We start from the raw sequence: 22,204 nt of genomic DNA, 5'->3' as shown, positions 1-22,204 counted from the left end.
ATTTTTTAACCCATACCTGTTAATCTCTAGGTCAACAATATATATTTCTCTGAGTCCTGCTTCTGACCTCACTAATAACTCCTCTTTAGCTGCACCCATTTATTTTGGGCCATTAAATAGTAATCCTCCATCCTCACAACTTCACTACATGTCAGATTTTTGCCTGCTTCTGTGGTAGTTTGTATATTTCTTGAATAGATTTAGCACCTTTATTACTCTACTCTAAACACAGTGATTGATCTTTTCAAACTAAATACCATTGTGACTCTTAAGTATACTATTAATATTTTTTAAAGAATGCATGATAGATCCAATCTTTCATTTGGCCTCTTCGGCGATGTTGTAGTGAAATTTTCTCTTCTCTATGCTTCACAGCGTATCAAATATCTTTCTCTGTTGTCTAGACCGCTCCTATAAAAAATGACTGACAAAACTTGGAATTTGAATTACTTGATGTTGTTGTTGTTCTGTGTGAAGTGGCTTGCTATATCTGACTTGTTCGTCTTAGTCCTGTTATGTTCACTCCATCACATTTTTACAGTGCTCTGTCTTTACTACATAAATAAATTCACAAGGGCTTGTTACACCATGCTCAAAGTATTTTGAGTCATAAATTGCAAATGTCAATGGTGTCTCTTTGCCTGTGTCTAACTGGTATATTTTGTAAGAAATTGGGCTACTAGTTGCGAAGGTTGTAATCAGTCCACAATTGCCTCTTTTCTGGGCACCAAGTACCCCATTGCAGCACTTGACTCTCGCAGAGTGGCGAAACAGAGCAGACCAAGACGTACTCAGGGGAAGTGGTGTGGGCTAGCTATCCCAATTCACTGGCATGCAAGAGCAATACTCAATAAATAATTTTCCAGTCTGTACTTTTTTTTAAAAAAAGGAAAAGTAATTTTATTATCAAACACACTACTAAATATTACGCTTTAAACTACAACTCTGTACATTGTGTAGGCTGAAGTATATTTGATAACATCCTCATATCACGTCTTACCCCGAGTGATTCCTGAACCCCATAATCTCAATGCCCATTACCTATACCAGATGCGACATAGAAAAATAGGACAGTGTCAGTATATATGTCAGGCCTTCTGCCTTTGTCAGGGCGTCGCTACATAATAAAATCAGCCACATGTTATGAATCACCATTGTATGACTATTAACACCAATGGGGACAATAATAATACTCAAATACATTAATTATAAATATAAGCATTGCAGTGTTTATTGGTAATACTGCCAATAAAGCATTTCAGTTTGAAAATTGTGTGTCAGATTCTTTCTTTACTTGTTATAGGCCACATAATGCACCTATCTGCCCTTGCCTTGTTAGTGGCTGTTATAAGACGTGGATACCTCTTCATCCACAGCCGACTGCCTTGCATTGTTGAGGAATTTTGACATCTGCTCCAGAGGCCAGAGATAATACTGTTCATCAGGATGAACCTGGTCTCTGTATCTGACCCACGCTCAGTCGCAGTCAGTCTTATTTTTTGACTTTGTCCTGGTCAAGTGCAACTAGATGACTAGGGTTGGGGCTTAACGCTTGTTGGTGCTATTTGGAACTTTCATAACTGCGTTTATACTTCTGGATTTTTATCGTCTTTATGTCATTTTATCTACTAAAATTTACTCTGTTTTTCTAAATTGGTTTTGGGTTTGGGATTTTCTTTTTGAAATTTTTTCACTTTCTTACAGTTATACTACTGCATACATAATTTACACATTGCCTCCAAGTTAAGCCTGACTGCTTTTGGGCCAAGCTACCAGAGGGTTAAGCACAGGTTTATTTTGTGACTTTTTAGGTTTACCCTGACAAGAATTGTGATTATTATTTGAGGTGGGTTCTCACACCCCCCCCCCCCACCCCCCACCCTCAACTAATACTTCAATTTCTTAAATTGGTTGCATGTTTCCTCATACATTAGAGCATAAGTGGAGCAAAACCGCCATTTAGGCATATTTCGCCTATCATGTGTAATGCAATGAAGCACCACAGACCTACGCTAATAGTGCCCACTGTTAGATATTGGGTCTGTAGTTGGTAGAGGTATGCACCCTGTTCAAGTAGGTACCACAGCCAGGTGATGGGCCATCAGGAGGCAAATCTCACACCCTAGCTCCCTTTGTGTTTGACTGTCTAGAGGGAATGAACAAAGCCCAGCTGTCATCCACCCCAGATGTGTATTCAGATACAGGCAAAGGCACAGAATGGTTAAAGTAAAGTAAATGTCACATTTCTAAAAGTTACATTTTCAGACTTATAATTTAAAATCCAACTTCACTATAAGTTGTGATTTTAAGTTGTGAGTCAGAGACGCCAAACGCCCCATTTCTATTTTGTCCGCATAGGATATTACACTTAAAAGATGTTTAAAGGTAATCCTATTGTTAACCTATGGGAGAGATGGGGCTTGCAGTAGTGAAAAGTGAATTTGACAGTTTTTCACTACCAGGACGTGTTAAACTTATAAGTACATATCCAATTCTTTAACTGCATTTCGCCCTGCCCTTCAGGTTAACTAGGGCCTACGTTAGGGGTGTCTTACATTTAATAAAAAGGATGGTTTGGGCCTGGTAAGTGGTTATACTTGCCAGGTGGACATGGCAGTTTAAAACTACACACACATGTACACAGGTTCTGCAGTGGCAGGCCTGAGATGTTTAAAGAGCTACTAAAGTTGGTGGCACTATCAGTGCTGCAGGCCCACTAGTAGCATTTCATTTACAGGCCCTGGTCACATTAAATATTCAAATTGTGGATAAGCCAATGTCACTATGTTTAGAGTACTGAGCGCCTGTACTTTACCTGCCCCTGTGATCCACCTCCCTGGGGCACCAATGTAAAACAAATGCAGGGGGGCTGGCCGGCCCCCAGAAGCCCTGGAGACGCCACCTCCCGGGGAACTTCTCTGGAAGTAATGGAGGGGATCCAGTCGGACCCCCGCAGCCCTGGGGACCGCCACCTCCCCAGGGCTTTAGTAAAAAATAACGCTGGTGGCTGCCCACCCCCCCACAGCCTCGAGGACCGCTACCTCCCTGAGGCACCAATATAAAATTAATGCAGGAGGGCCACCCGCCCCCACGCCCCCTCAACAGTCCCGGGCATCGCCACCTTCCCAGGACACCAATGTAAAACTAATGCCAGGTCCCCTCTTGTGGAGCTATACATAGCCCTGGGGACAGCCACACCCTAGGGCCGGCGAGCTTTGACAGCTCCTGCCAAGTCAGATGAAACACTCCGCTCCCAGTGAGGGAGTGCTGTGAAAGAACTCTTCCTTGCTCTGAGCCGAGAGTTCCTCTATTTCCTTGCCCGCGGAAATGCAAGCAGGGAAACAGAGGAAACATTGTTCTCACAGAGAGGGATCGGTTTTAGCAGCTCCCTCTCTGTGGAAGCAATGCTCGCTCCTACAGGAGGTGGGGAGCCGGCTGGGACTACGGGGATCTTCAGGCTCCTCCCGCAGTCCTCAACATTGTCACTGGGTGTCCTCGGGGGAACCCAGGTCACATGGCTTGGGCCCCAGGGGATCGAGCCCCCCGGGCTGTGATCAGCCCTGAGGAGGGGGGGGCAGGCAGCCCCCCTCCACAAAAAATTGTAAATAATTAGTCTGGGCCATGGGTAATGGGGTCCCTGGGTGAAGATTGGACTGGGGAGGGGGGTAAGTAATCTCCTTACCCCCCCAAAAAAAATTAGGCCACGCTTCAGGGGATGGGGTCCCCACAGCCGAGATCGGCCTGGCAAGGGGGTACCATGCTGGGTTTGCCACAAGGACTGGCTGCAGCAGTAATAGTTAGAGTTATTTCAAGTAACTATAACTCATGCCCTAATGTAACTATGACTTGTGCCGTCACCAGGCACTGCTAATTACCCCACATAATACATCACTCATTACATCTTTGATGATATCATTAATAATATCAATGTAGTATTTTCAGTAAAATTATTTAGCAGAAAACTTTGCATGGTGGGGGCGTGAGTTATAGTTACCTTAGGACACGAGTTATAGTTACTTGCAATAACTATAACAGGTGAATTCCTTTGGTTTGGTATGTTTAAAATGTGAGCGTAACTATAACATCTCTGTAACCTTTGGCTTTATCAGTGAGTTTCTATGTTTTCTTAACTTCTATTTCCTAACCATAACATCCCTGTTACCTTTGTTTTTATTTTTATATATATATATATATATATATATATATATATATATATATATATATATATATATATATAAACAGTAAATAAAGGGGACATTTTTCACCATAGGTTAGACACCAAGAGCAATAATGAAAAACTAGAGTGCTAACATTCTGTATTCATGACAACGTTCAAGCGCTCCTGGAAGCCATGTTGCCGGAATTGGAGCTGTTTAATTTAAAGCCTTTCCTATGAAGCATTGTGAAGTAAATAATAATGAGGGGGTACTGCAGATATAAAACTAACTGTTAAAAATTTGAAGGGAACTATTAGTTTGGTTTGCATTTTTAAAAGGCTAAAAGTAGTTAGTGAAAGAAATCCATGTCAAAGCCAGCATCCCTTTTCCATATCTGTTTCTTTGCAATATCCACCCTTTTTGTCACTTAATACTACTGTAAGTTTAAATTGTAACATTTTGATAGATACAGACGTTTTTCATAATCCATTTAAAGACAGAGTGGATTTTTAAGAGTGGTGGAAAGCAAATTACAGACAAATCTATTTTAATGAACTGATTGGTGCTCCTATGGGTAGCATGATACTCCAAATGATTTGCTGTTTGAACTTCTTTTAGTTCTTCCACTCCTTTTGTCAATTATCAAGCCTTCCTGCATGAAGGTGCACTGGTTTCAAATTAATTTTTATTGTGAGATTGTATAAGGGAGTGATAAAACCCATTTAAGAGCATATACTGACTTTCTATAAATGGTGTCTCTTTAAACTGTATAAAGGAATGTGTTCAAAGGTAATTGATTAAAACATCTTAAAATAAGTAACATTTTAAATTGGACATAGCAGGGAGGCAACTATTTTAAAACGATCAGGTACTTCTACAAAATGTTCACATACTAGGAAAACGTTAAATAAATAACACACATACATGGAAAGGAATGTTTTCGAGTATCCCTCCATTTCAGTAACTTGTACCAGTAGAGATGGAAACGATTTTCATGTACAACCCATTTTAGCTACCTTACCACGGTCCCCCGGTGAGGAGCTGAAATCACATGGTTGCAGGGACAGCAGCTGGAAAGCCCTGCACAGAACATCTTTCCAGCACCTTTTGGGACGTAAGCAGTGGATGCCCATTAAGGGGTGTAAAAGCACCCCAGGACACAGCGCCAGCATAGCGACCCTTTGTTTTTTTTTGGGTGGTGAGGGGAAATGGTTGGGGATTTGTGGCAGTCAGAGTGCCTTTTAGGTAGCTTTAGGCTCTAGGCTCCACCTCCCCAAAGCCCTACCCCCTTTTCACACTGTGAATTCTCTTTTTGTAGGTTGGCAGGTCTGCAGCCTAACCCTAAAGCGGCTTTCTCCAGCAGCATGTGTCTCAGTTCAGGCACAGCTAGGTGAGCACTAGTTCTTTATTACAAATCTGTGAACTTCATGTGCTGGAGGAGATGCAGGTTATGGTGAAATCTTGTGTTGATCCTTTACTGAGGCTTTCTGTGAATCTCCTGGATGGATATTGACCGGCTAGGAGCCAATCATAATACAGCATTTTGGTAGTGACCAGCTGTCTGGTTTACGATTTGTTTGTCCTTGATGTAACCACCATACACTTAAGCAATGTAAAAGTTGACCCATGAGTCAAACCTAAGGGAATATCTTTTCTTCCACTGGTGCGGAGTCAGGCTCAGCCCTATAAACTCTGGGGTAGGAGACCCAAGAGTAGAGATTTAGGGCTCCTATCAACCCCTGAATGCTTGTGATAACATGCTGTCATCCACAATCCTGGGCCAAAAGTGTTTCTTAGGTGGACAAGGCCAAATCGAGTGAAGGAAATCAGCCACTTGATTCCTCACTCACCATAAAATGTGAATTTTGGAAATAAAAAGGGACTTTTGTATGTTCAGTATTACATTTTACATCTTGTGAGCTGCAAGGTGTTTTAGCAGGTATGTGATAGCCTAACATTTGGTTGTCTTCAGTTTCATAAAGATAATTTTATTTACTAGGTGGCTACAACTATGTTTAGGACTGATCTATTATGCAACATCAATCTGCTCGTCTGTTTTTATTCCCACACCAACTAGTTTGGATTAAAAAGATTTTTACTTGCAGTCCTTGCTGCCACAGTAGTGAGGCTCCATAGTTTTGTGTATTGTATTGAATCATTTGTGTAGTGCTTCATAACATGAAAGAGGCCCCAAAGTGCTTTCAAGACGGCCAGGTTAAGTGACTGCTTAGTTTGGTGGGCATGGTTGCTAGAGTATGGATTTAGATGTAGCCTTTATGTTGAATGTTTGGTGTCATGTTAGCTATTATGAGGTGTGCTCTTCGCTCTTATATCAGAAGGTAGTGTGAGAAAAGAGAGAGCAGTTAAATATATATACATTTCCACCTTGCGAGCTGAGCTTAAAGGATTATATGTTGGGTAAGAGCAGGTGATTGTTGATTTGCTGTATAGAAGACGGTCGTTGATTATTCCTATACATGCAGAATGAGAGTTCCAGACATCAGTACGGAAAATTAACTTCCATTAATGCAAGTTTTTCTGAATTAAGGGATGATAGGAGCATTGACATTTTGGAACACAGGGCCTTCCTTTAAAGGTAAATCTGGAGATGAGATGGACACAAAATCAGTCTTGAGCTGTGTATGATCCAGTTTGCAAATCACATGTTGTTGATAGAAGAAGATCTTGCAATTTAAAGATGAAGAAGAGTTTGAAAGGTGGGGATGATATGTGAGTGCAGGCCATGGATTTGTCTGGTTACTGCATTTTATTTTAGACAACAGAGTGGGTATTGAGAGGCTCCAGTGTAGAGGCCATTGGTGTAATCCAGGCATGAGAGCACTATTGTAATGATACACATCAAAAACACGCATGTCATCTCTGTAGGTGTAGGATTTCAGGTTGAATGAGTTGCTAATCCCTGTGACAGTGTTGAGATACGCATTGAAAAGTGGGGGGTAAGCCAGGACTTTACACTGTGGCTAATCTCATGAAAATGTTTTTAACACTGACATGCTTTCCAAAAGTACTCGGGTACACCAATGTATGTTGCCACTTTTTGCTAAAAAAATCTTCAACAATATAAATGTTTAAAAATTGCAGTTTTGTTCCCAGGCAGTCTCACATAAAAGTGCTAACGTGGCCAGACCCTGAACTGGTGCTTTGTGACTGAGTGTTTGTTGCACCAGACCCTTCCTGCAGAGTCACTCCAGATTTTTGCCTTCCTTTGCTAATCCCAAAGCATTTAGGACGCAGTACACTTTAATCCTGCAGACAGTGATTCATTTCTTGTGCTTCTCCTTCTAAACATGGTAGAATTAGCCAATGCCTGTTGGTACTTTTAATTTACTTATAAGACCTTATAAGACCTTAGTCTGTGGTACTACATATTTCAAAGGTCGGTAAAGTGAATGCTACCAGTGGTCTTCAGCAGTCATTGTGCCACCTGCTAAAGTAGCCCCTTAGAAATTGCCTCAGGCCTGCCATTGCAGCCTGTAGCACAGTTTTAAACTGCATTTCGACCTAACGAATAAACATTTTGCCTAGCCTAAAACCTTCTTTTTAATACTTCTAATTCAACCCTACAATAGTCCCTAAGGGCTCAAAGGGCAGGGTGCTTGATATTTAAAAATTAGGACATGTGTGATTACGTTTTACATGTCCTAAGAGTGAAAACTCCTAAATTTGTATTTTTTACTGTAGCAAGGCTATCTCGCCATTGACTAACACTGGGTTACCTTAATACACTTAACAAGTGATAATTTCAGTTTGGGAACAGGTGGAGAAATGAAAATGAAAGATACATTTTTTTTTATAAAGCGCACTACTGCCCAACAGGCATCTAGGTGCTGCCTGGTAGTGAAGGGTAGTGAAATGGTTCTTCTAAACATCTGAATTGTAATTTAATATCATCTTTAGTGGTCAAGTCCTTTTACATTACTATTCTGACAATGCCACTTTAAGAAGGTTACCATTTTTCTGCGTAAACCAAATGTTTCTTTCTGCCAGTGTCTAGGGTCACATGACTATGAATGGTGTGTTTTGTGTATTCCTGCCAGATTTGGGGACAAAATAGGCCGGGGTGTAGGGGCAGTGTGTCTGCCTTACTGGATGGCTCTGGAGGAGTTGAACCCTGCCCTGACTACACTTCAAAGGGCCCCTGCCTGCAAATACACAAAGGGACCTGATACCACACCTGCCGTTGCCTTTGTCAATGGAGACAGTTTAGAGTCAAGCCAAGGTAATGGGAAGAGCTGACCAGAACCAGTTTGGGAGTAGTGTCCCATACAAAGGCTGCCACTAGGTGTAATTGTGGCACCTTCACAACATCTCATCAGAACACTCCTGGTCCTTTGGAAGATTCAGAAGGAGTACTGTCCTACTATCTTAAGAAGGAAAACCAGATCTGCTTGTCTTCAACCCAGGAGCTCCAGAAGAGACTCCGAGGGTCAGTTGGCTGATCTCCTGTTAGAACTACAGGGAGACAACAAGCTTCCGGAGGCCTTCCCTACAGCTGACCAGTTTTAACTGGACCTGCCTGAGCCATGCTACTGGCCTCTGCTGGAGTGAGTCCTGATCTCCAAGAGGTATCCCCCGGGACCTGGAACCTTGGCTGGTATCAGATTGTACTCTCCTGCTCCTGCTTCAAACCACCAGAACCTGAACTCTGGGTGAAGAATCCCAAGTCTGGGGCTCTTTGTGACTGCCAGTCAGCTCCTTGTATTAGCAACGGTCAGGGTGTCTTCCACCAACGTGAAGTTCTGACGGAATGCTTGATTTTGGGGAGAAAAAGTGACCACCCGTGTCTCCAGTAATTGTGGAGTTCCTCCACCGACTTTTCTTACTGACACGAATACTGACCATCTTGCAGGCCCCTCAAAAGCTAAGTTCCTGCTACGGCTCCTCGCATGATTTAGACTTTGAAAAGATAAAATCTTTTTCACCTGAACAAACCTCGTCCCTGTATCCAACATGCTTCCCACTGCAGTTGGCCTGCAATTGTGACTTTGACCCAGGCTATCATGACCAGGTACCTGCGAGTGGTGCTTTGTGCTTTTTGGTGCTATTTTCAACTGAAACTTTAAAAATGTGTATCTCCGATTTCACTTATTGGATTTTTCTCATTTAGGTGTCATGTTATTTAGTAAATGTTAATCTGTTTTTCTGAATTGATTTTTACTGTGTTATGTTTTTACTTTATTACTGTTTCAGTGCTGCATAAACACTTTACACATTGCCTGTAAGTTAGGACTGACTGCCTTTGTACTAAGCTACTGGAGGGTTAAGCACAGGTTTATGAAGTGACGTTTGTGGTTTACCCTGACACAGATTGTGATTATTACTTGAGTGACTCTCACATCCCTCTAAACTAAAAACCCACTTTCTTATAGTGTTTTTTGTTTCTTCCTCAAGGGGAAACAAGGAAAATGTCTTTAATTGTGAAATATTCCAAGTAAATCATACAATTGAGATTAAATGAAAAACAAATCAAGATGTTACTTTTAACAGCTATAGTTCATCATACAGCATTATACATTATTCAAAACAAATTACTGATCTGAGCAGTTACAAGTAAGTCCACAGCATATTATATTTGTTGCTACCATACCATCAAAATAAATAGTATTCAGTAGTGAACAATTTTTAAATCAAAAGTGGATATAACAACAACACTATACTTTGGTATCATTAAATACTTTTGGGATGCATGCCACTAATAACAAAATATTATGAGATTTGATTGAAGGCTGCTTTTTCAATAAGCTTATCCACTAAAGGTCTATGGATATTGGCCTGTAATATCTGGATCACCTGTGTCACACCCTGGCTTCTTTAGGATAGCTTTGAATTGTGATGTTTTGGAATGATTTGGCAACTCCCCTACCAAGGGAGAGAAATTGATGATTGCTTAAATGGACAGCAAAAGCGGATGCGAGATTCATGACTTTAGGGACACAGTTTTGTGAGTGAGCTGCCATTATTACTTGTCTTAAAAGCAGGCAATTGATGCTGCCTCTAGACTGTGGATGTGTACGAGTAGGATGCATCTCACAATAGCAGAGGAGTATGGCTGGACAAATTTGTCAGGAACTGGGATTTAAGATTATTGGCTTTTTTGATGGAGCTATCCAACAGTGATTCAAAGAATTCCTAAGTGGGATTAATGCCGGGCGAGAACAATCAGGATTATGGAATTAGTTTGTGACTTTGAACATTTTGTTTGTTGATCATGTTTCTTCTGAGATTGGTGTAAAGGGGTGTATGTGTGGGGTGAGGTGCTGGTATTTCTTTGCTGTTTTTGATGGTCAATGTGTAAGTTCTGTAGAGGTTCTGGAAGGGCTGTATTTCAAAGCAGTTGTTTGCTTTCATCTACCGTCTCCTCGGAATTGAACATTGTTTTCAGTAGGTTAAGATTTAGGGTGAGGCTGCTAGTATTGTAGCAGATAAGAGTTGTGGTGGTGAAACCAGTGTTCTAGTCTGAGAGCCATAATTGGAACTGTTTCAATTTCATCATGAAGTCAATGGGTCAAAAGATGGCAAATTCATACCAAAATGGTCAGCGTCCGATTTCTTTTTACAGTCTGTGGTGTTATGGTATTAAGAACAGCTTGCCCTATAAGCGCTTTTTGAAGCTTGATGGTGAAGTAGAGAATATAGTAGTTGCTCCATGTAATGATTATCTTTTCTATCACCTTGATAAGCCCTGGTGGAGAGAAGATTAATTAAGAATTTGTCAGTGTATCAGGCCATTCTTGGTGGACACAGTCTTTTGAGGTTAGCTAAAAAGAAAAGGGGTGTGCAGTTCTTGGCAGTCGAACTAAGCATTGAAGTCCTCTTGAGCACACACATTATGGTAAACAATTTTAATAATGTCAACTGCTGAGTCAAAGAGAACATGTGGGAAAGTTGCATTAGGTTGAGAGGTAGGTTAGTGGATAAGTAAGAATGATTTCAAGAAGGTAGGTGAAGGGTCACAAACAATTTCTCATTTAGAGGCTGACTATTCATGGAGACATAATAGTGGAAAGGAGTTCTTGAATGCCACAGTTAGTCCAACTGTGGTCTTCTTAGTCAGCAGTTTCTTATGAAAGTTAGCTGGACTGAAGGCATAGCTTCATGTAATATAGGTGATGGGTCATCTCTTAGCCAGGTTTCAGTGTTGAAGGAAATATCTGGGTACAAGTATAAGGTCATAGATGTGGACACTGTTCTTGTGTGAGTATCTATCATTACCCAGAATAAAGATATAGAATAGATGGTTGTTGGGTCTCACCTGGACGACAGGAGAGGATGTTAAGTTTGAGTAGCAATTGTTGAGGTTGGTGCTTGCTCTCGGCAGGAGGGAAGGAGAGTATGTGTGTAGGACACACCCGAAGGTTCCTGGAATTGCTTCAGAAGGCATAGGTGTCATTTGATGGCTTTGTGAGCTATGGAAGATACAGCAGAAGGAATGGCAGTGGAGAGAAGAGAGAGGGGTATCTGATTAATAACAATTTTACTGGACAGAAGAGGATAGCTTGTGATGAGTGTGAGGGTAGAGGAGGAAGAAGAGAGAGTTGTAAAAGACAGGCTTTGGTAAATGGAAGAAGATAAAAGCTGGATAGACAGAATTTACCCTAGGGTTGACTACCAGGGTTTCCATATTTTGTTTATGAGATTGCACACTGAGGCATTGGTAAGGAGGTAAAGGAGAGAAGACAAGAGCAGGTAGGACTTATAGGCCAAGGTATTGCAAGTGAAAGGGTTATGGATTGATGAATGGGAGCACTAATACTGAATATGGGGCTGGAAGGTGAATTTCATGAGGGAAGGAACTATGAGGATTTGTATGGCAAGGAGGAGTGAATGGGAAGTAGGGCTGGTAAGGGTAGAATGGGAATGGGAGACACTAGATGTAGATGTGGTTGGACCTAGGTGTAGCAGGAGGAGAAGAGAGAAAAAGGAGGTAGTAAACCCAGGGTTAGTGTTACAACCAATTACAAGGAGGTAGAAGTGGTATAATCAACCACAATTCTAAATACGTACAGCCTCCAGTGATACCCTATAACACAACAAAAACCCCAAAACCTTTGAGGAACTGTTGCCACACAGGAATTTGTCAGGGTATTATTGCAATGCACAGTAAAGAAATACTGACTTCCCAAAAGTTAACACTTAGATATGACACCACTCATTTTGTTATATACATGAAGTAATTGTCAGAGTCACCAGATCCTCGGGGTCTATGCACGTTCCCAACACTTCCACCACAAGACAGCTCCAATACTCTGATTAGATTTGTCACAGAATCTAAGAGAGTCCAAGTTGGGAAAAGGGGATTAGGAAGGGAACAGCTGGGAAGGAGACCTGTAGGAAGCAATAAGTTAAAACACACAATATCAAAATTACATCACATGAAATCAATACTAGGCTACGACTCTAAGCATCGTCGGTCTGAAAACATGAACAACCTAAGCATAGACTTAAAATGACTAGGCTTCAAGATGACTGGATACCTGTGAGGGAATTAAGAAAGGTTAAATGAAACTTTCAAATTCAAGTACTTACCTTTGCATGAGAATCAGGAAACAATCTGAATAATTTCTAAACCATCATATGAATCATTTTTGAGAAAACATATTAGGAACACACAACATTACATCTAGAACTCTGGCCTTTTTTGTTCTCTCAATTTGTCGGAACATGAATTGCTCACATTGCAGATTTTCACATAGGTAGTAAACACCATAGAAGGATTGTGCACCATGAATAACACAACGTAGATTCGAGAAATAAATCACGCGACTTGTCAACTCGAAAACTACCAAGTAAATTCCTTAGAATGGTAGCGCATAATGAACACAGTGATTTCAAAACACAGAAAAATGAATTGCGCGTCCTGCTGATTAGAGTACCACCATGTAACTGCCAAGGAATGGTAGCGCACAATGAATAATATGAATTAAGCACGAGGAAAGAATTGCGCGTCATGCCGATTCGAATGCCACCATGTAACTGCCAAGGAGTGGTAGCGCACAATGAATATCAAGGGTTAAAGCACAAGAAAACGAATCGCCGGTCTTGCCGATTCGAATGCCACCATGTAACTGTCAAGGAATGATGCCGCACAATGAATAACTTGAATTAAGCACTAGAAAAGAATCACGCGTCTTGCCGATTCAAATGCCACCATGTAACTGCCAAGGAATGGTAGCGCACAATGAATATCCAGGGTTAAAACACAAGAAAATGAATTGCGCGTCTTGACGATTCGAATGCCACCATGTAACTGCCAAGGAATGGTAGCGCACAATGAATAACATGAATTAAGCACTATAAAAGAATTGCGCGTCTTGCCGATTCGAATGCCACCATGTAACTGCCCAGGAATGGTAGTGCACAATGAATAACATGAATTGAGCACGAGAAAAAGAATTGCGCGTCATGCCGATTCGAATGCCACCACGTAACTGTCAAGGAATGGTATCGCACAATGATTAACATGAATTAAGCACGGAGAAAGAATCGCGCGTCTTGCCGATTCTAGTATCAGCATGCAAATGCCACGAAACACCCAAGCCACATTCACACGCACAAGAGTAAAATTGTTTATCATGCAAGAATTAGACCCAAGAACTCGAGCGTCCTTGATAACGGGGTCTGGGGCCCACACCAACCTCCGTCTTACCGCCCTGATTAAGGATCACCAAAGTAAAATGAAGAGCAGAGGCCTGGAAGATCAAAGTAGGCCACCGGAAACAGGAGCTCAGGAAGTTGCTGCTGCTCTGCACCGGGACCTCTGAATAGTGAGCACTTGGAGCTGGGCTGGCTCCTTTATATAGCGTCTTGGCCCAGCCCACAAACCACACCCAGGCATGCTGAGGGGAAAGCTTCTAGAAGGCCCTGGAAGGGGACCACACCCTGACACAGTCTGGAAACCTGCAGCAGTACATAGCATGTGAACAGTATTTATATGCATGCTGAACATAAGTCTTTAAGATCAAACTCTGCAATGCAAAAGGTTAAACAACATCATATCACAATGCATAAATTATGTTAGCTTGAAACTGTTGGGTTTTTGAATTCTTGTCGCCCGTAGAGCGCGCACTGCCCTGATGTTGACAGTAATACACTTTTAAATAATGTTGTGCCGTTTATTCTTTATCAACCAGTGAAACATAGTTGTTGCATGCCTTGTTATATAGGATCTGCTAAGACACAGGTGGTCATTACGAGTTTTGCAGTCCTATGACTGCCACGGTGTCCGCCAGCGGCGTGGGGGAGAAGTCCGCCATATTATGAGCATGGCGGTGTTCCCAACAGAACACATCCAATACACCACCAGTACCACCAGTGTGGATGGAACGCCACAGCAGGCATCTTCAGGCCGATGGAGACTATGTTTCCGCCGACCATATTACGAGGTTGTACACAGTCACGATTTCCAGGGTGGTTTCACTGCTACGAAAAGCCTGGCGGAAACAAACAACATAAAAGGAGACACTCACCTTCAGGAACACAGACACGTTCGCAGCTTCCTGGAACCCGAACTTGAAGTCTTCCCACTGCTCCTGCTGGCCATACTACCCCAGGACCAGCGACGAAGACAACAACCGTAAGTACACCCACCTAGCACACACTGGAGGGAAGGCGATCAGGAAACACCCATGCACAACACACAACCCCGGCACAGCTACCCACGACCATACACACACAAACATACATGCCTACCAACACACAAATACACACACCACGGCCAACATACATGTGCCATACACACACCACACCACACACACTACCGCCACTGTCAAACACATCTAGACACAATACCGCTGAGTCACACAACGACAACACAATGGCAACCACGCAAATGCATTGTCAGAGAGGCACACCACACACCTCCACAGGAAAACACATATTGATAGCAACACGTAACAAAAGCACACAACCAATACAAATAACACTGCCAAACAACGTGTCAGAGCACACGCCATGTCCACCCAACACACTAAAAAGTACATCACAGCTGCATCACAACACACACATCACTACCCCACAATGCCACACAACACCAACACAGCACATAACAAGTTCCTAGCACAACTCACCCACACGACTCATGCTGCTACACAAACACATCATATACACAGAAGACACACATCAAATCACGCATATACAACACATACATGTGGCAGGAAAGCCAGGGAATGTTTGTAACCATCAACAGCAACGGTTAAGTGTTGCAGATATAAAGTATATAAAATGATGGCAAAAAAAATATTTACAAAATGGACCTACTGGCCAGTCCAATTTTTCTCAGTGCCCCTGGCACACTAGGCCCAACTTGACTCCTGACTGCAAAGTGGCCTCCTCATGGCAGGGCCATCAATGGAGCAGGCAGGCACCTCAGGGTGATGAGGGGGGGGGGGGTGAGGTAGGGGCTTGGGTTTGAGAGGGAGGTCCTTTGGTTTAGGTTTGAAGGGGGGGGTTATCCTTAAACATTGACTGGTATGAGGACATGCCAGGGTGGATGTGTGAATGTCTGTTGAGGTGGTGTCAGCAGATAAGGTGGATGTACTGCATGTGGGGGTGTTGGTAGTCATGTTGAGTGCCCATGCGGTGTATGGGGTGGATTTATGGGTGTCTACTATTGTGGTGATGGTTGGCATGAGGGGACTGGTGGCTGGAATTTGGAGTGTTGATGTGGTGATAGCAGGTTTGAGTGGTGTAGTGTCTGAGGGAGGATGTGGTGGGAGTGGATGTTGTTGTGTCTGTTGTCTATGTGTATGGCGGTGGTGAGACTTGTGGTGCCTGTGTTTGTCTTTGCAAACCGTGTCTGTTGAGGTGGATGAATGGTGGTCTGACTGTTCTTTGAATGGGTGTGGGGTTGGGCACAGTTAACTGGAAGGGGGCGGAAGACGAAGGGACACTGGCTGCCATCAACGAGGAGGTCAGAGCCTGAAAGGATCTCTGCAGGGCACAGTGAATGCCTTCCAGGTAGGCATTTGTCTGTTGTATCTGTGATGCCAGTCCCTGGATGGCATTCATAATGGTTGACTGTCAATAACCTCCTCATTGAGGGCAGCAGGGCTGACTGGGGCAAGGGCAGAGGTGCCTGTGGCGAAGGAGACGCCCACCCTCCTGGGTGAGCGGGCACGGGCAACTGGATGGGGAGCTACAGGGAAGGTGGTGCCGGTAAGGGGAGTGGCAGACAAGGATGGTGCTGGGCTGGTCTCAGGCGTGTCCACCACTGCCAGGGAGCGTCCATCAGAGGAGGAGTCCTAAGAGGATGTTGTTGATCCGGTCTCTCCCGTGGCACTCCCCTCATCCTCCATCCCACTAGTTCCCTTGTCTCCGCTGGTCTCAAACTCCTGGGTCCTGTGTGCTGCAGCTTCCTCACTCGCCGGTGCCCCTTCTCCTGCACCTGATGATGCTGATGCGCAAAAAGACAGGGGAGGACAGGGAGGGAGGGTTGGAGTGAAAGAAAGGGTGCAATGGGTCAATACCTACCCATCATACATACAGAGTAACAACCTCAAAATCTGCTAGTATGCCATGCCATTCCATGCCTTTAACTTGACATGCACATCTGGGTGAAATCATAGGGGAAACTGAAGCTATGCAGTGAAAACCTACTGATGTGGAAATATTGGCACACTTTGACTTGATGAAGGGTCATACAATGCACAGTAGCACAGTACTTGCCACAGTACCATGGTCGTTTACATAGACATACCCTGTACTCCTTACTCATACGATTCCTGTATGGCAAGGTAGCATGCCAACATATCCATTAAGAATGGGGGCAGTAATAGGCCCCTGCATCCATCTACACCTACGGAATGAGGCAGCTGATTGAGAACTCATGGCAATGTCCTGACACCTCTGGTATACTGATGCTGTTGAAAGGATCTGGTCCCTCAAAAGATATGTAACATGTCCAGACAAACTCAAACATGGTAATAAGTCCACTCATGAGTCACTGTCTGCATGGTATTGTCAGACATAATTGAGACAAATCCTGCCAGGGTGGCTCATACCCATAGCCAGTGTGCAAGTACCAATGATCTACACTACATCTTAGCACTAGTAGCCTACCCATACATGCCTACCATTAGCAAGTTGTGACTGTTTACTTACCCTCTTGTGGCTTCTGTGCTGCCCTCAAGCGCCCATCCACCTCAGGGTAGGCCACTGCCAAAATGCAGGCCATTGGAGGGGGTGGGGGAGGTCAGGGTCCGACAAGCACCCCTCCCCCATTTGGAGGACATCCCCAGCTGGGCCTCTGCGGTCTTTTGGGCCCAGCATCTCCGGTCCTCCCACCGCTTTCTGCAGTGGGTGCTCTGTCTGGCATGGACCCCCAGTGTCTGCACTTGCTTGACAATGGCACACCAAATCCCCTTCTTCTAATGGGCACTGATGTGCTACACCAGATCACAGTGGCTTGGCAGCAGGGATGTCACAGCCGATGTTCAGCATTGTGTTGAAGGATGTACTGTGTGCTTTATTCAAACATCTGGACAGCTACATCAGGTTCCACCATCGTGCAGATTTGCCCACTGTTAAAGCTTACTTCTATGATATGGCCCATATCCCTCATGTGATAGGGGCCATAGATTGCACCCACATTGCTTTGCTAGTATTTCCTCCTAGGCCAATGAACAAGTGTACAGGAACAGGAAAAACTTTTACTCCATCAATGGCCAGGTTGTGTGTCTCGCTGACCAGTATATCTCCCAAATGACGGACACGTTTCTTGGCTCTGTGCATGACTCCTACATTCTGAGGAACAGCAATGTTCCACATATGATGGCACAACTAAAGAGAGAGAGGGCCTGGCTCATTGGTCTGTATCCAGTTGTATGTGTGCATCTGTTACCTCAACTTTCTTCACATTCTGCCCTCTGTCTCTACCAGAATTGTGATTAGTCCAATCTTTGTGCACACAGGTGACTTTGGCTATCCTAACCTACTGTGGCTGCTGACACCAGTGAGATACCCAACCACTGATGGGGAATACCGTTTCAGTGAGGCCCACAGCAGGACGAGGTGTGTCATCAAGAAGACCTTTGGGCAAGTGAAGGCTAGATTCCTGTGTCTACACGTCTCAGGAGGTGCACTGCTCTACAGACTGCTAAAAGTTTGCCTGATTGTTGTTGCCTCCTGAATGTTACACAATCTAGCCCTGAAACATAACATCCCATTACTGGGTGTTGAGGAGGTGGCAGCTGGACCAGTGGCTGATGATGTTGATGACATAGATAGTGATGAGGAGGCAGATGATGAGGATGTAGCTGACACTAGAACAGAGTTGATCCAAGAATACTTCCAATGACATACAGGTATGTGTTTATGTTGTTGTATGTGAACTGTAGTGCCATTTGCCTTGTGACATTGCTCCTCCTGATGTGTGCCATCAGTGGAGGTGTCAAGTGCAGCTATCCTACTGCGTGGTTTTGGGGGACAACATGTTGGCCATCAGAAGAGGTGTTACTGTTCTGATGTCAGAGCTGTTTTTACTTTTCTGTAGTCTAGCATCACATCTGCAATGACTTGACCATGTTGTATGTTCCCTGTACTGCTATGTCAACTGGAATTGGAGTGCCGCGCATTTTGTTGTTATTAGTATTGCTACCTATCCTCACTGTACACAATGGTCGTTTATGGAACATACATTTTACTGACAGTGGGGCTTTCCTTTAGTGGAGTAACGTCAGCTGTGAGGGATGTACCATTGGGAATGGAAACCTGTAACATGTGGGTCTGCCATAGTATTATGTGTTAATATTCTACTTGTCTATTCGCACTATGGAGCTCGAAAATGTTCTCCATGTGTATTGATTGTACAACATTGACTCCTATCGTGATGATTGTCCCTGTCTTGGTCTATTTGCAGGTCAGTTGGGTTGTGCTTCTCCGGTTCCTGGCTTGACTGGTGGCTCCCTTGACACAAGAGTTCAGGATATGTCTGTTTTACTGTCCTACTCCCTGCACATTGCACCTCCTTCTCTCCATCATCCAGACTTTTAATGGTCACTGTGGTAACTGTAATGACATTTTTTACAACAGAAATTCTTACTTGTTAAAATAAAGACATGTAAGCAGTAACTGTGCTCAATGCTGTTTATTGTGATTCACAAGTGCAATGGGTAATGAGTGTTGTCATGGTGGATGACATCTTCAAAGTAGTGGGACCAGCTGTGATTAGTCCAGGTCCAGTATCCAAGGGCCATGGGAACATTGAGACATGACAGGGGACAGTCAACAGTGTCTCATTTGGCACACAAGGGAGAAAGTTCAGAAGAGAATCACTTCCAGGTAGTGGTTTTGGCCATAGCATCAGGTCCTGCAGGATATCTGAATTACCTTGTTTTTGTGGGAGTTCCTCAGCTACGAGGGAGAGGTGATGGTGGGCTGTAGGTCCTCTGACAGGGCCTCCATTCCATTAGAAGTGGGAGAAGTGGATGGCTCAGTTGGTATGTGGCTAGTGGAAGGGGCCTGCTGGTGAGTGGAGGACACACACAGGATGGTAGTAAGTTCCTTGAGCCCCCCTGCAGTGGGGGCCATGGTGGCTTTGTGAGCCTGCCACTGCTTCATGGCCTCCTGGTGATATTCCCTCTGCAGTCTCTGGTTCTCCTGCAAGGTTGAAAGGATCTGGTCCGTCTTGTCCTGGGATTGCTGGTATGGTCCCAAGACTTTGGAGATGGCCTCCTGGCCAGTCGTTTCCCTTGGAGCCCCATCCATTTGTCCCACAGGTGCCCTCCAACTCCCCCTTGCCCTCTCTGCCTATGCCCCTGGCACAGTGTGCCCACTCCCAGTTACACCAGGACCTTCATCGTCTTGGGTGTGAGGGGTTGACTCTGGTCCCTCTACTGTGGGGACACACTGCTGATTGTACAGTTCTTGGAACACAGGTTTGAGGTCGAGGGGTTGGCTGTGGTGGTGTTGCCACTTGGCTGGGGATCTCAGATGTGGTCAGGGTGGGTCTGGTGTTGGTGGACTGACCAGTTGTCCCAGATGGGCCAGGAAGTCGTCATAGTCCAGACATCCACTGGAGCCTTCATCCTGGGGAGGGCTGGCTATTTCTGGCATCCTCTGCAGTTTGGCAGTGGCAGGGGTACCTGTGGATGGAGAGAGAGATAGTTACATTATGGAGGTGTACTTGTTTCTTTCATAGTCTGATTCACACAGTGGATTGACTTGCTTCCCAGTGATGGCAATGACAGATGTAGCACTGCAGATATTGTTTGTGGCACATGGATTGTGACATGTGTTCCATGTTCCATTGAGGGTGGTGGATAGTGGATAGCACTGCTGTCATTGCCATGTAGTACAACACAGTCAAAAAATCCAGTTGGTGTAGCTGTTGCAAACGTTTGACGTGCAGGTGTTCCACAGTGAAGTTCGTATAGCAGCTTTTCATGTGTAGGGAGCAATGCATTGTGGGAATTGTAGTGCTTGCCATTGTGAGTGCTATCCATGAACAAGGAAGGGACTATGTGGGGATAGTGGCAGTCGGGTGGTGTGGCATGCAGGGGGGAGGAGCATTAGGTGACTGGGGGGGCAGAGGTGTGAGTTTGAGTGAATTGGGGAGTGATAGGGTGGTGGGTACGAATGCTGTACAGGAGTCGGTACCAGGGAAGTGTTGTTGACTTACCAGAGTTCAGTCCTCCGGTTATTTCAGTCAGGCCCTCTGGATGCGTGATGTCCAAGACCTTCTCCTCCCACGATGTGCACTCTGGGGGAGGAGCTGGTGGTCCACTGCCATTCTTGATGGCAATCTGGTGTTATGAAGCCATGAATGCACCTTCCCCCTGAGGTCGCCCTAACTCTTCTTGATGTCCTCCCTTGTGCATGGATGGGTGCCACTGAGTTGACCCTGTCAACTATCCTCTGCCATAACTCAATTTTCCTGGCTATGGATGTTTGCTGGACGTGTGCTCCCAACAGTTGTGGCTCTACCCTGATATGCCCTGATGATTTCACCTACCATGACCCTCAACTCTTCGTCTGTGAATCGTGGGTGCTTTTGAGGGGACATGGTGGTTATGATGTGGATTGGCAGGGTAGGGGGTGTTGTGTGCAAGGATGTGGTCTATGGGGCTTGATGGGATGTGGGGGGTCCTTAGCTTGGTGTGCTGGTGTGTTGTGGTTTTTGTGTGCAGTTGTGATGTGTGTATGGTGTTGATGGTGCAGTGGTGTGGTGTGTGCTGCGTGTGTAGTTTATATGTGCTTTCTCTTTTAGGGCTGAGGGTCTGCGCCCTTCTGAAATTCCTACACATTTATATAAAAAATATTAAATAGATTGATTTGTTTAGAGTAACTATTGTATCTCTAAACAAACTGATGCATTTATGTGTGGGTTGTCTGTCCCGGGCTGTCTTCCTCGCCTCGCTTTGAAGCAGGAGACGGAAGCCTGGCAGTAAATCATCTTTCTGCACTGTGATGCACAACACAGGGCTGACTGCTCGAAAGCCCTTCATTTCCATTGTAGTCTACGGCAGTAACCACTATAGGCCAGTGACGCTTTTAGTGTCTGTAGGAGGCTGGCCTGGCTTATAGTGGGTACCTTGTGGTACTTACACCCTGTGCAAGGTCCAGTTGTCCCTTATTAGTAGAAAAGAGGTGTTTCTAGCAGCTTAGGCTGATAGAAGGTAGCTATGGCAAAGCAGCTTGGGCTGAACTAGGAGACATGCAAAGCTCCTACTATACCACTTATATCATATAGCACAATATCATTTGAAAACACAATACTCAGAGTTACTAAAAATAAAGGTACTTTATTTCAGTGACAATATGCCAAAAGTATCTCGGAGAATACCCTCACTTAGGAGGTAAGTAATATACACAAGTTATATGTACACAAACCCAAAACAGGTAAGTAACAGTAAGAAAAGTAGTGCAAACAATGTATAATCTCAATAGGATGCAATAGGTAGACATAGGTCTAGGGGCAACACAAACCATATACCCCAAAAGTGGAATGCGAATCACGAATGGACCCCAGACCTATGGGAGGCTGTAGAGTGTTGCTGGGACTGTGAGAAAACAGTAAGGGTGTCCAAGAT

General features: G+C 44.2%; 1 protein-coding gene across 3 annotated transcripts in view; it reads left to right on the top strand.

The window, feature by feature from the left end:
* UBXN10 (UBX domain protein 10) overlaps positions 1-22,204 on the top strand; it is a 37,499-nt gene that overhangs the window by 4,895 nt on the left and 10,400 nt on the right. Inside the window, exon 2 of one of the 3 annotated variants that reach the window (XM_069240285.1) lies at positions 5,476-5,547. The exons of the other annotated variants lie outside the window; for them this stretch is intronic. The gene's annotated coding sequence lies outside the window, so the exon portion shown is untranslated. The remainder of the gene's footprint in view (positions 1-5,475; positions 5,548-22,204) is intronic. 3 annotated transcript variants of the gene reach the window in all.

This window comes from Pleurodeles waltl, chromosome 6 (assembly GCF_031143425.1).
Source record: "Pleurodeles waltl isolate 20211129_DDA chromosome 6, aPleWal1.hap1.20221129, whole genome shotgun sequence".
NCBI classification, from domain to species: domain Eukaryota; kingdom Metazoa; phylum Chordata; class Amphibia; order Caudata; family Salamandridae; genus Pleurodeles; species Pleurodeles waltl.
The sequence above is the reverse complement of the archived record's forward strand: the minus strand, read 5'-3'. Positions and strand labels throughout refer to the sequence as shown.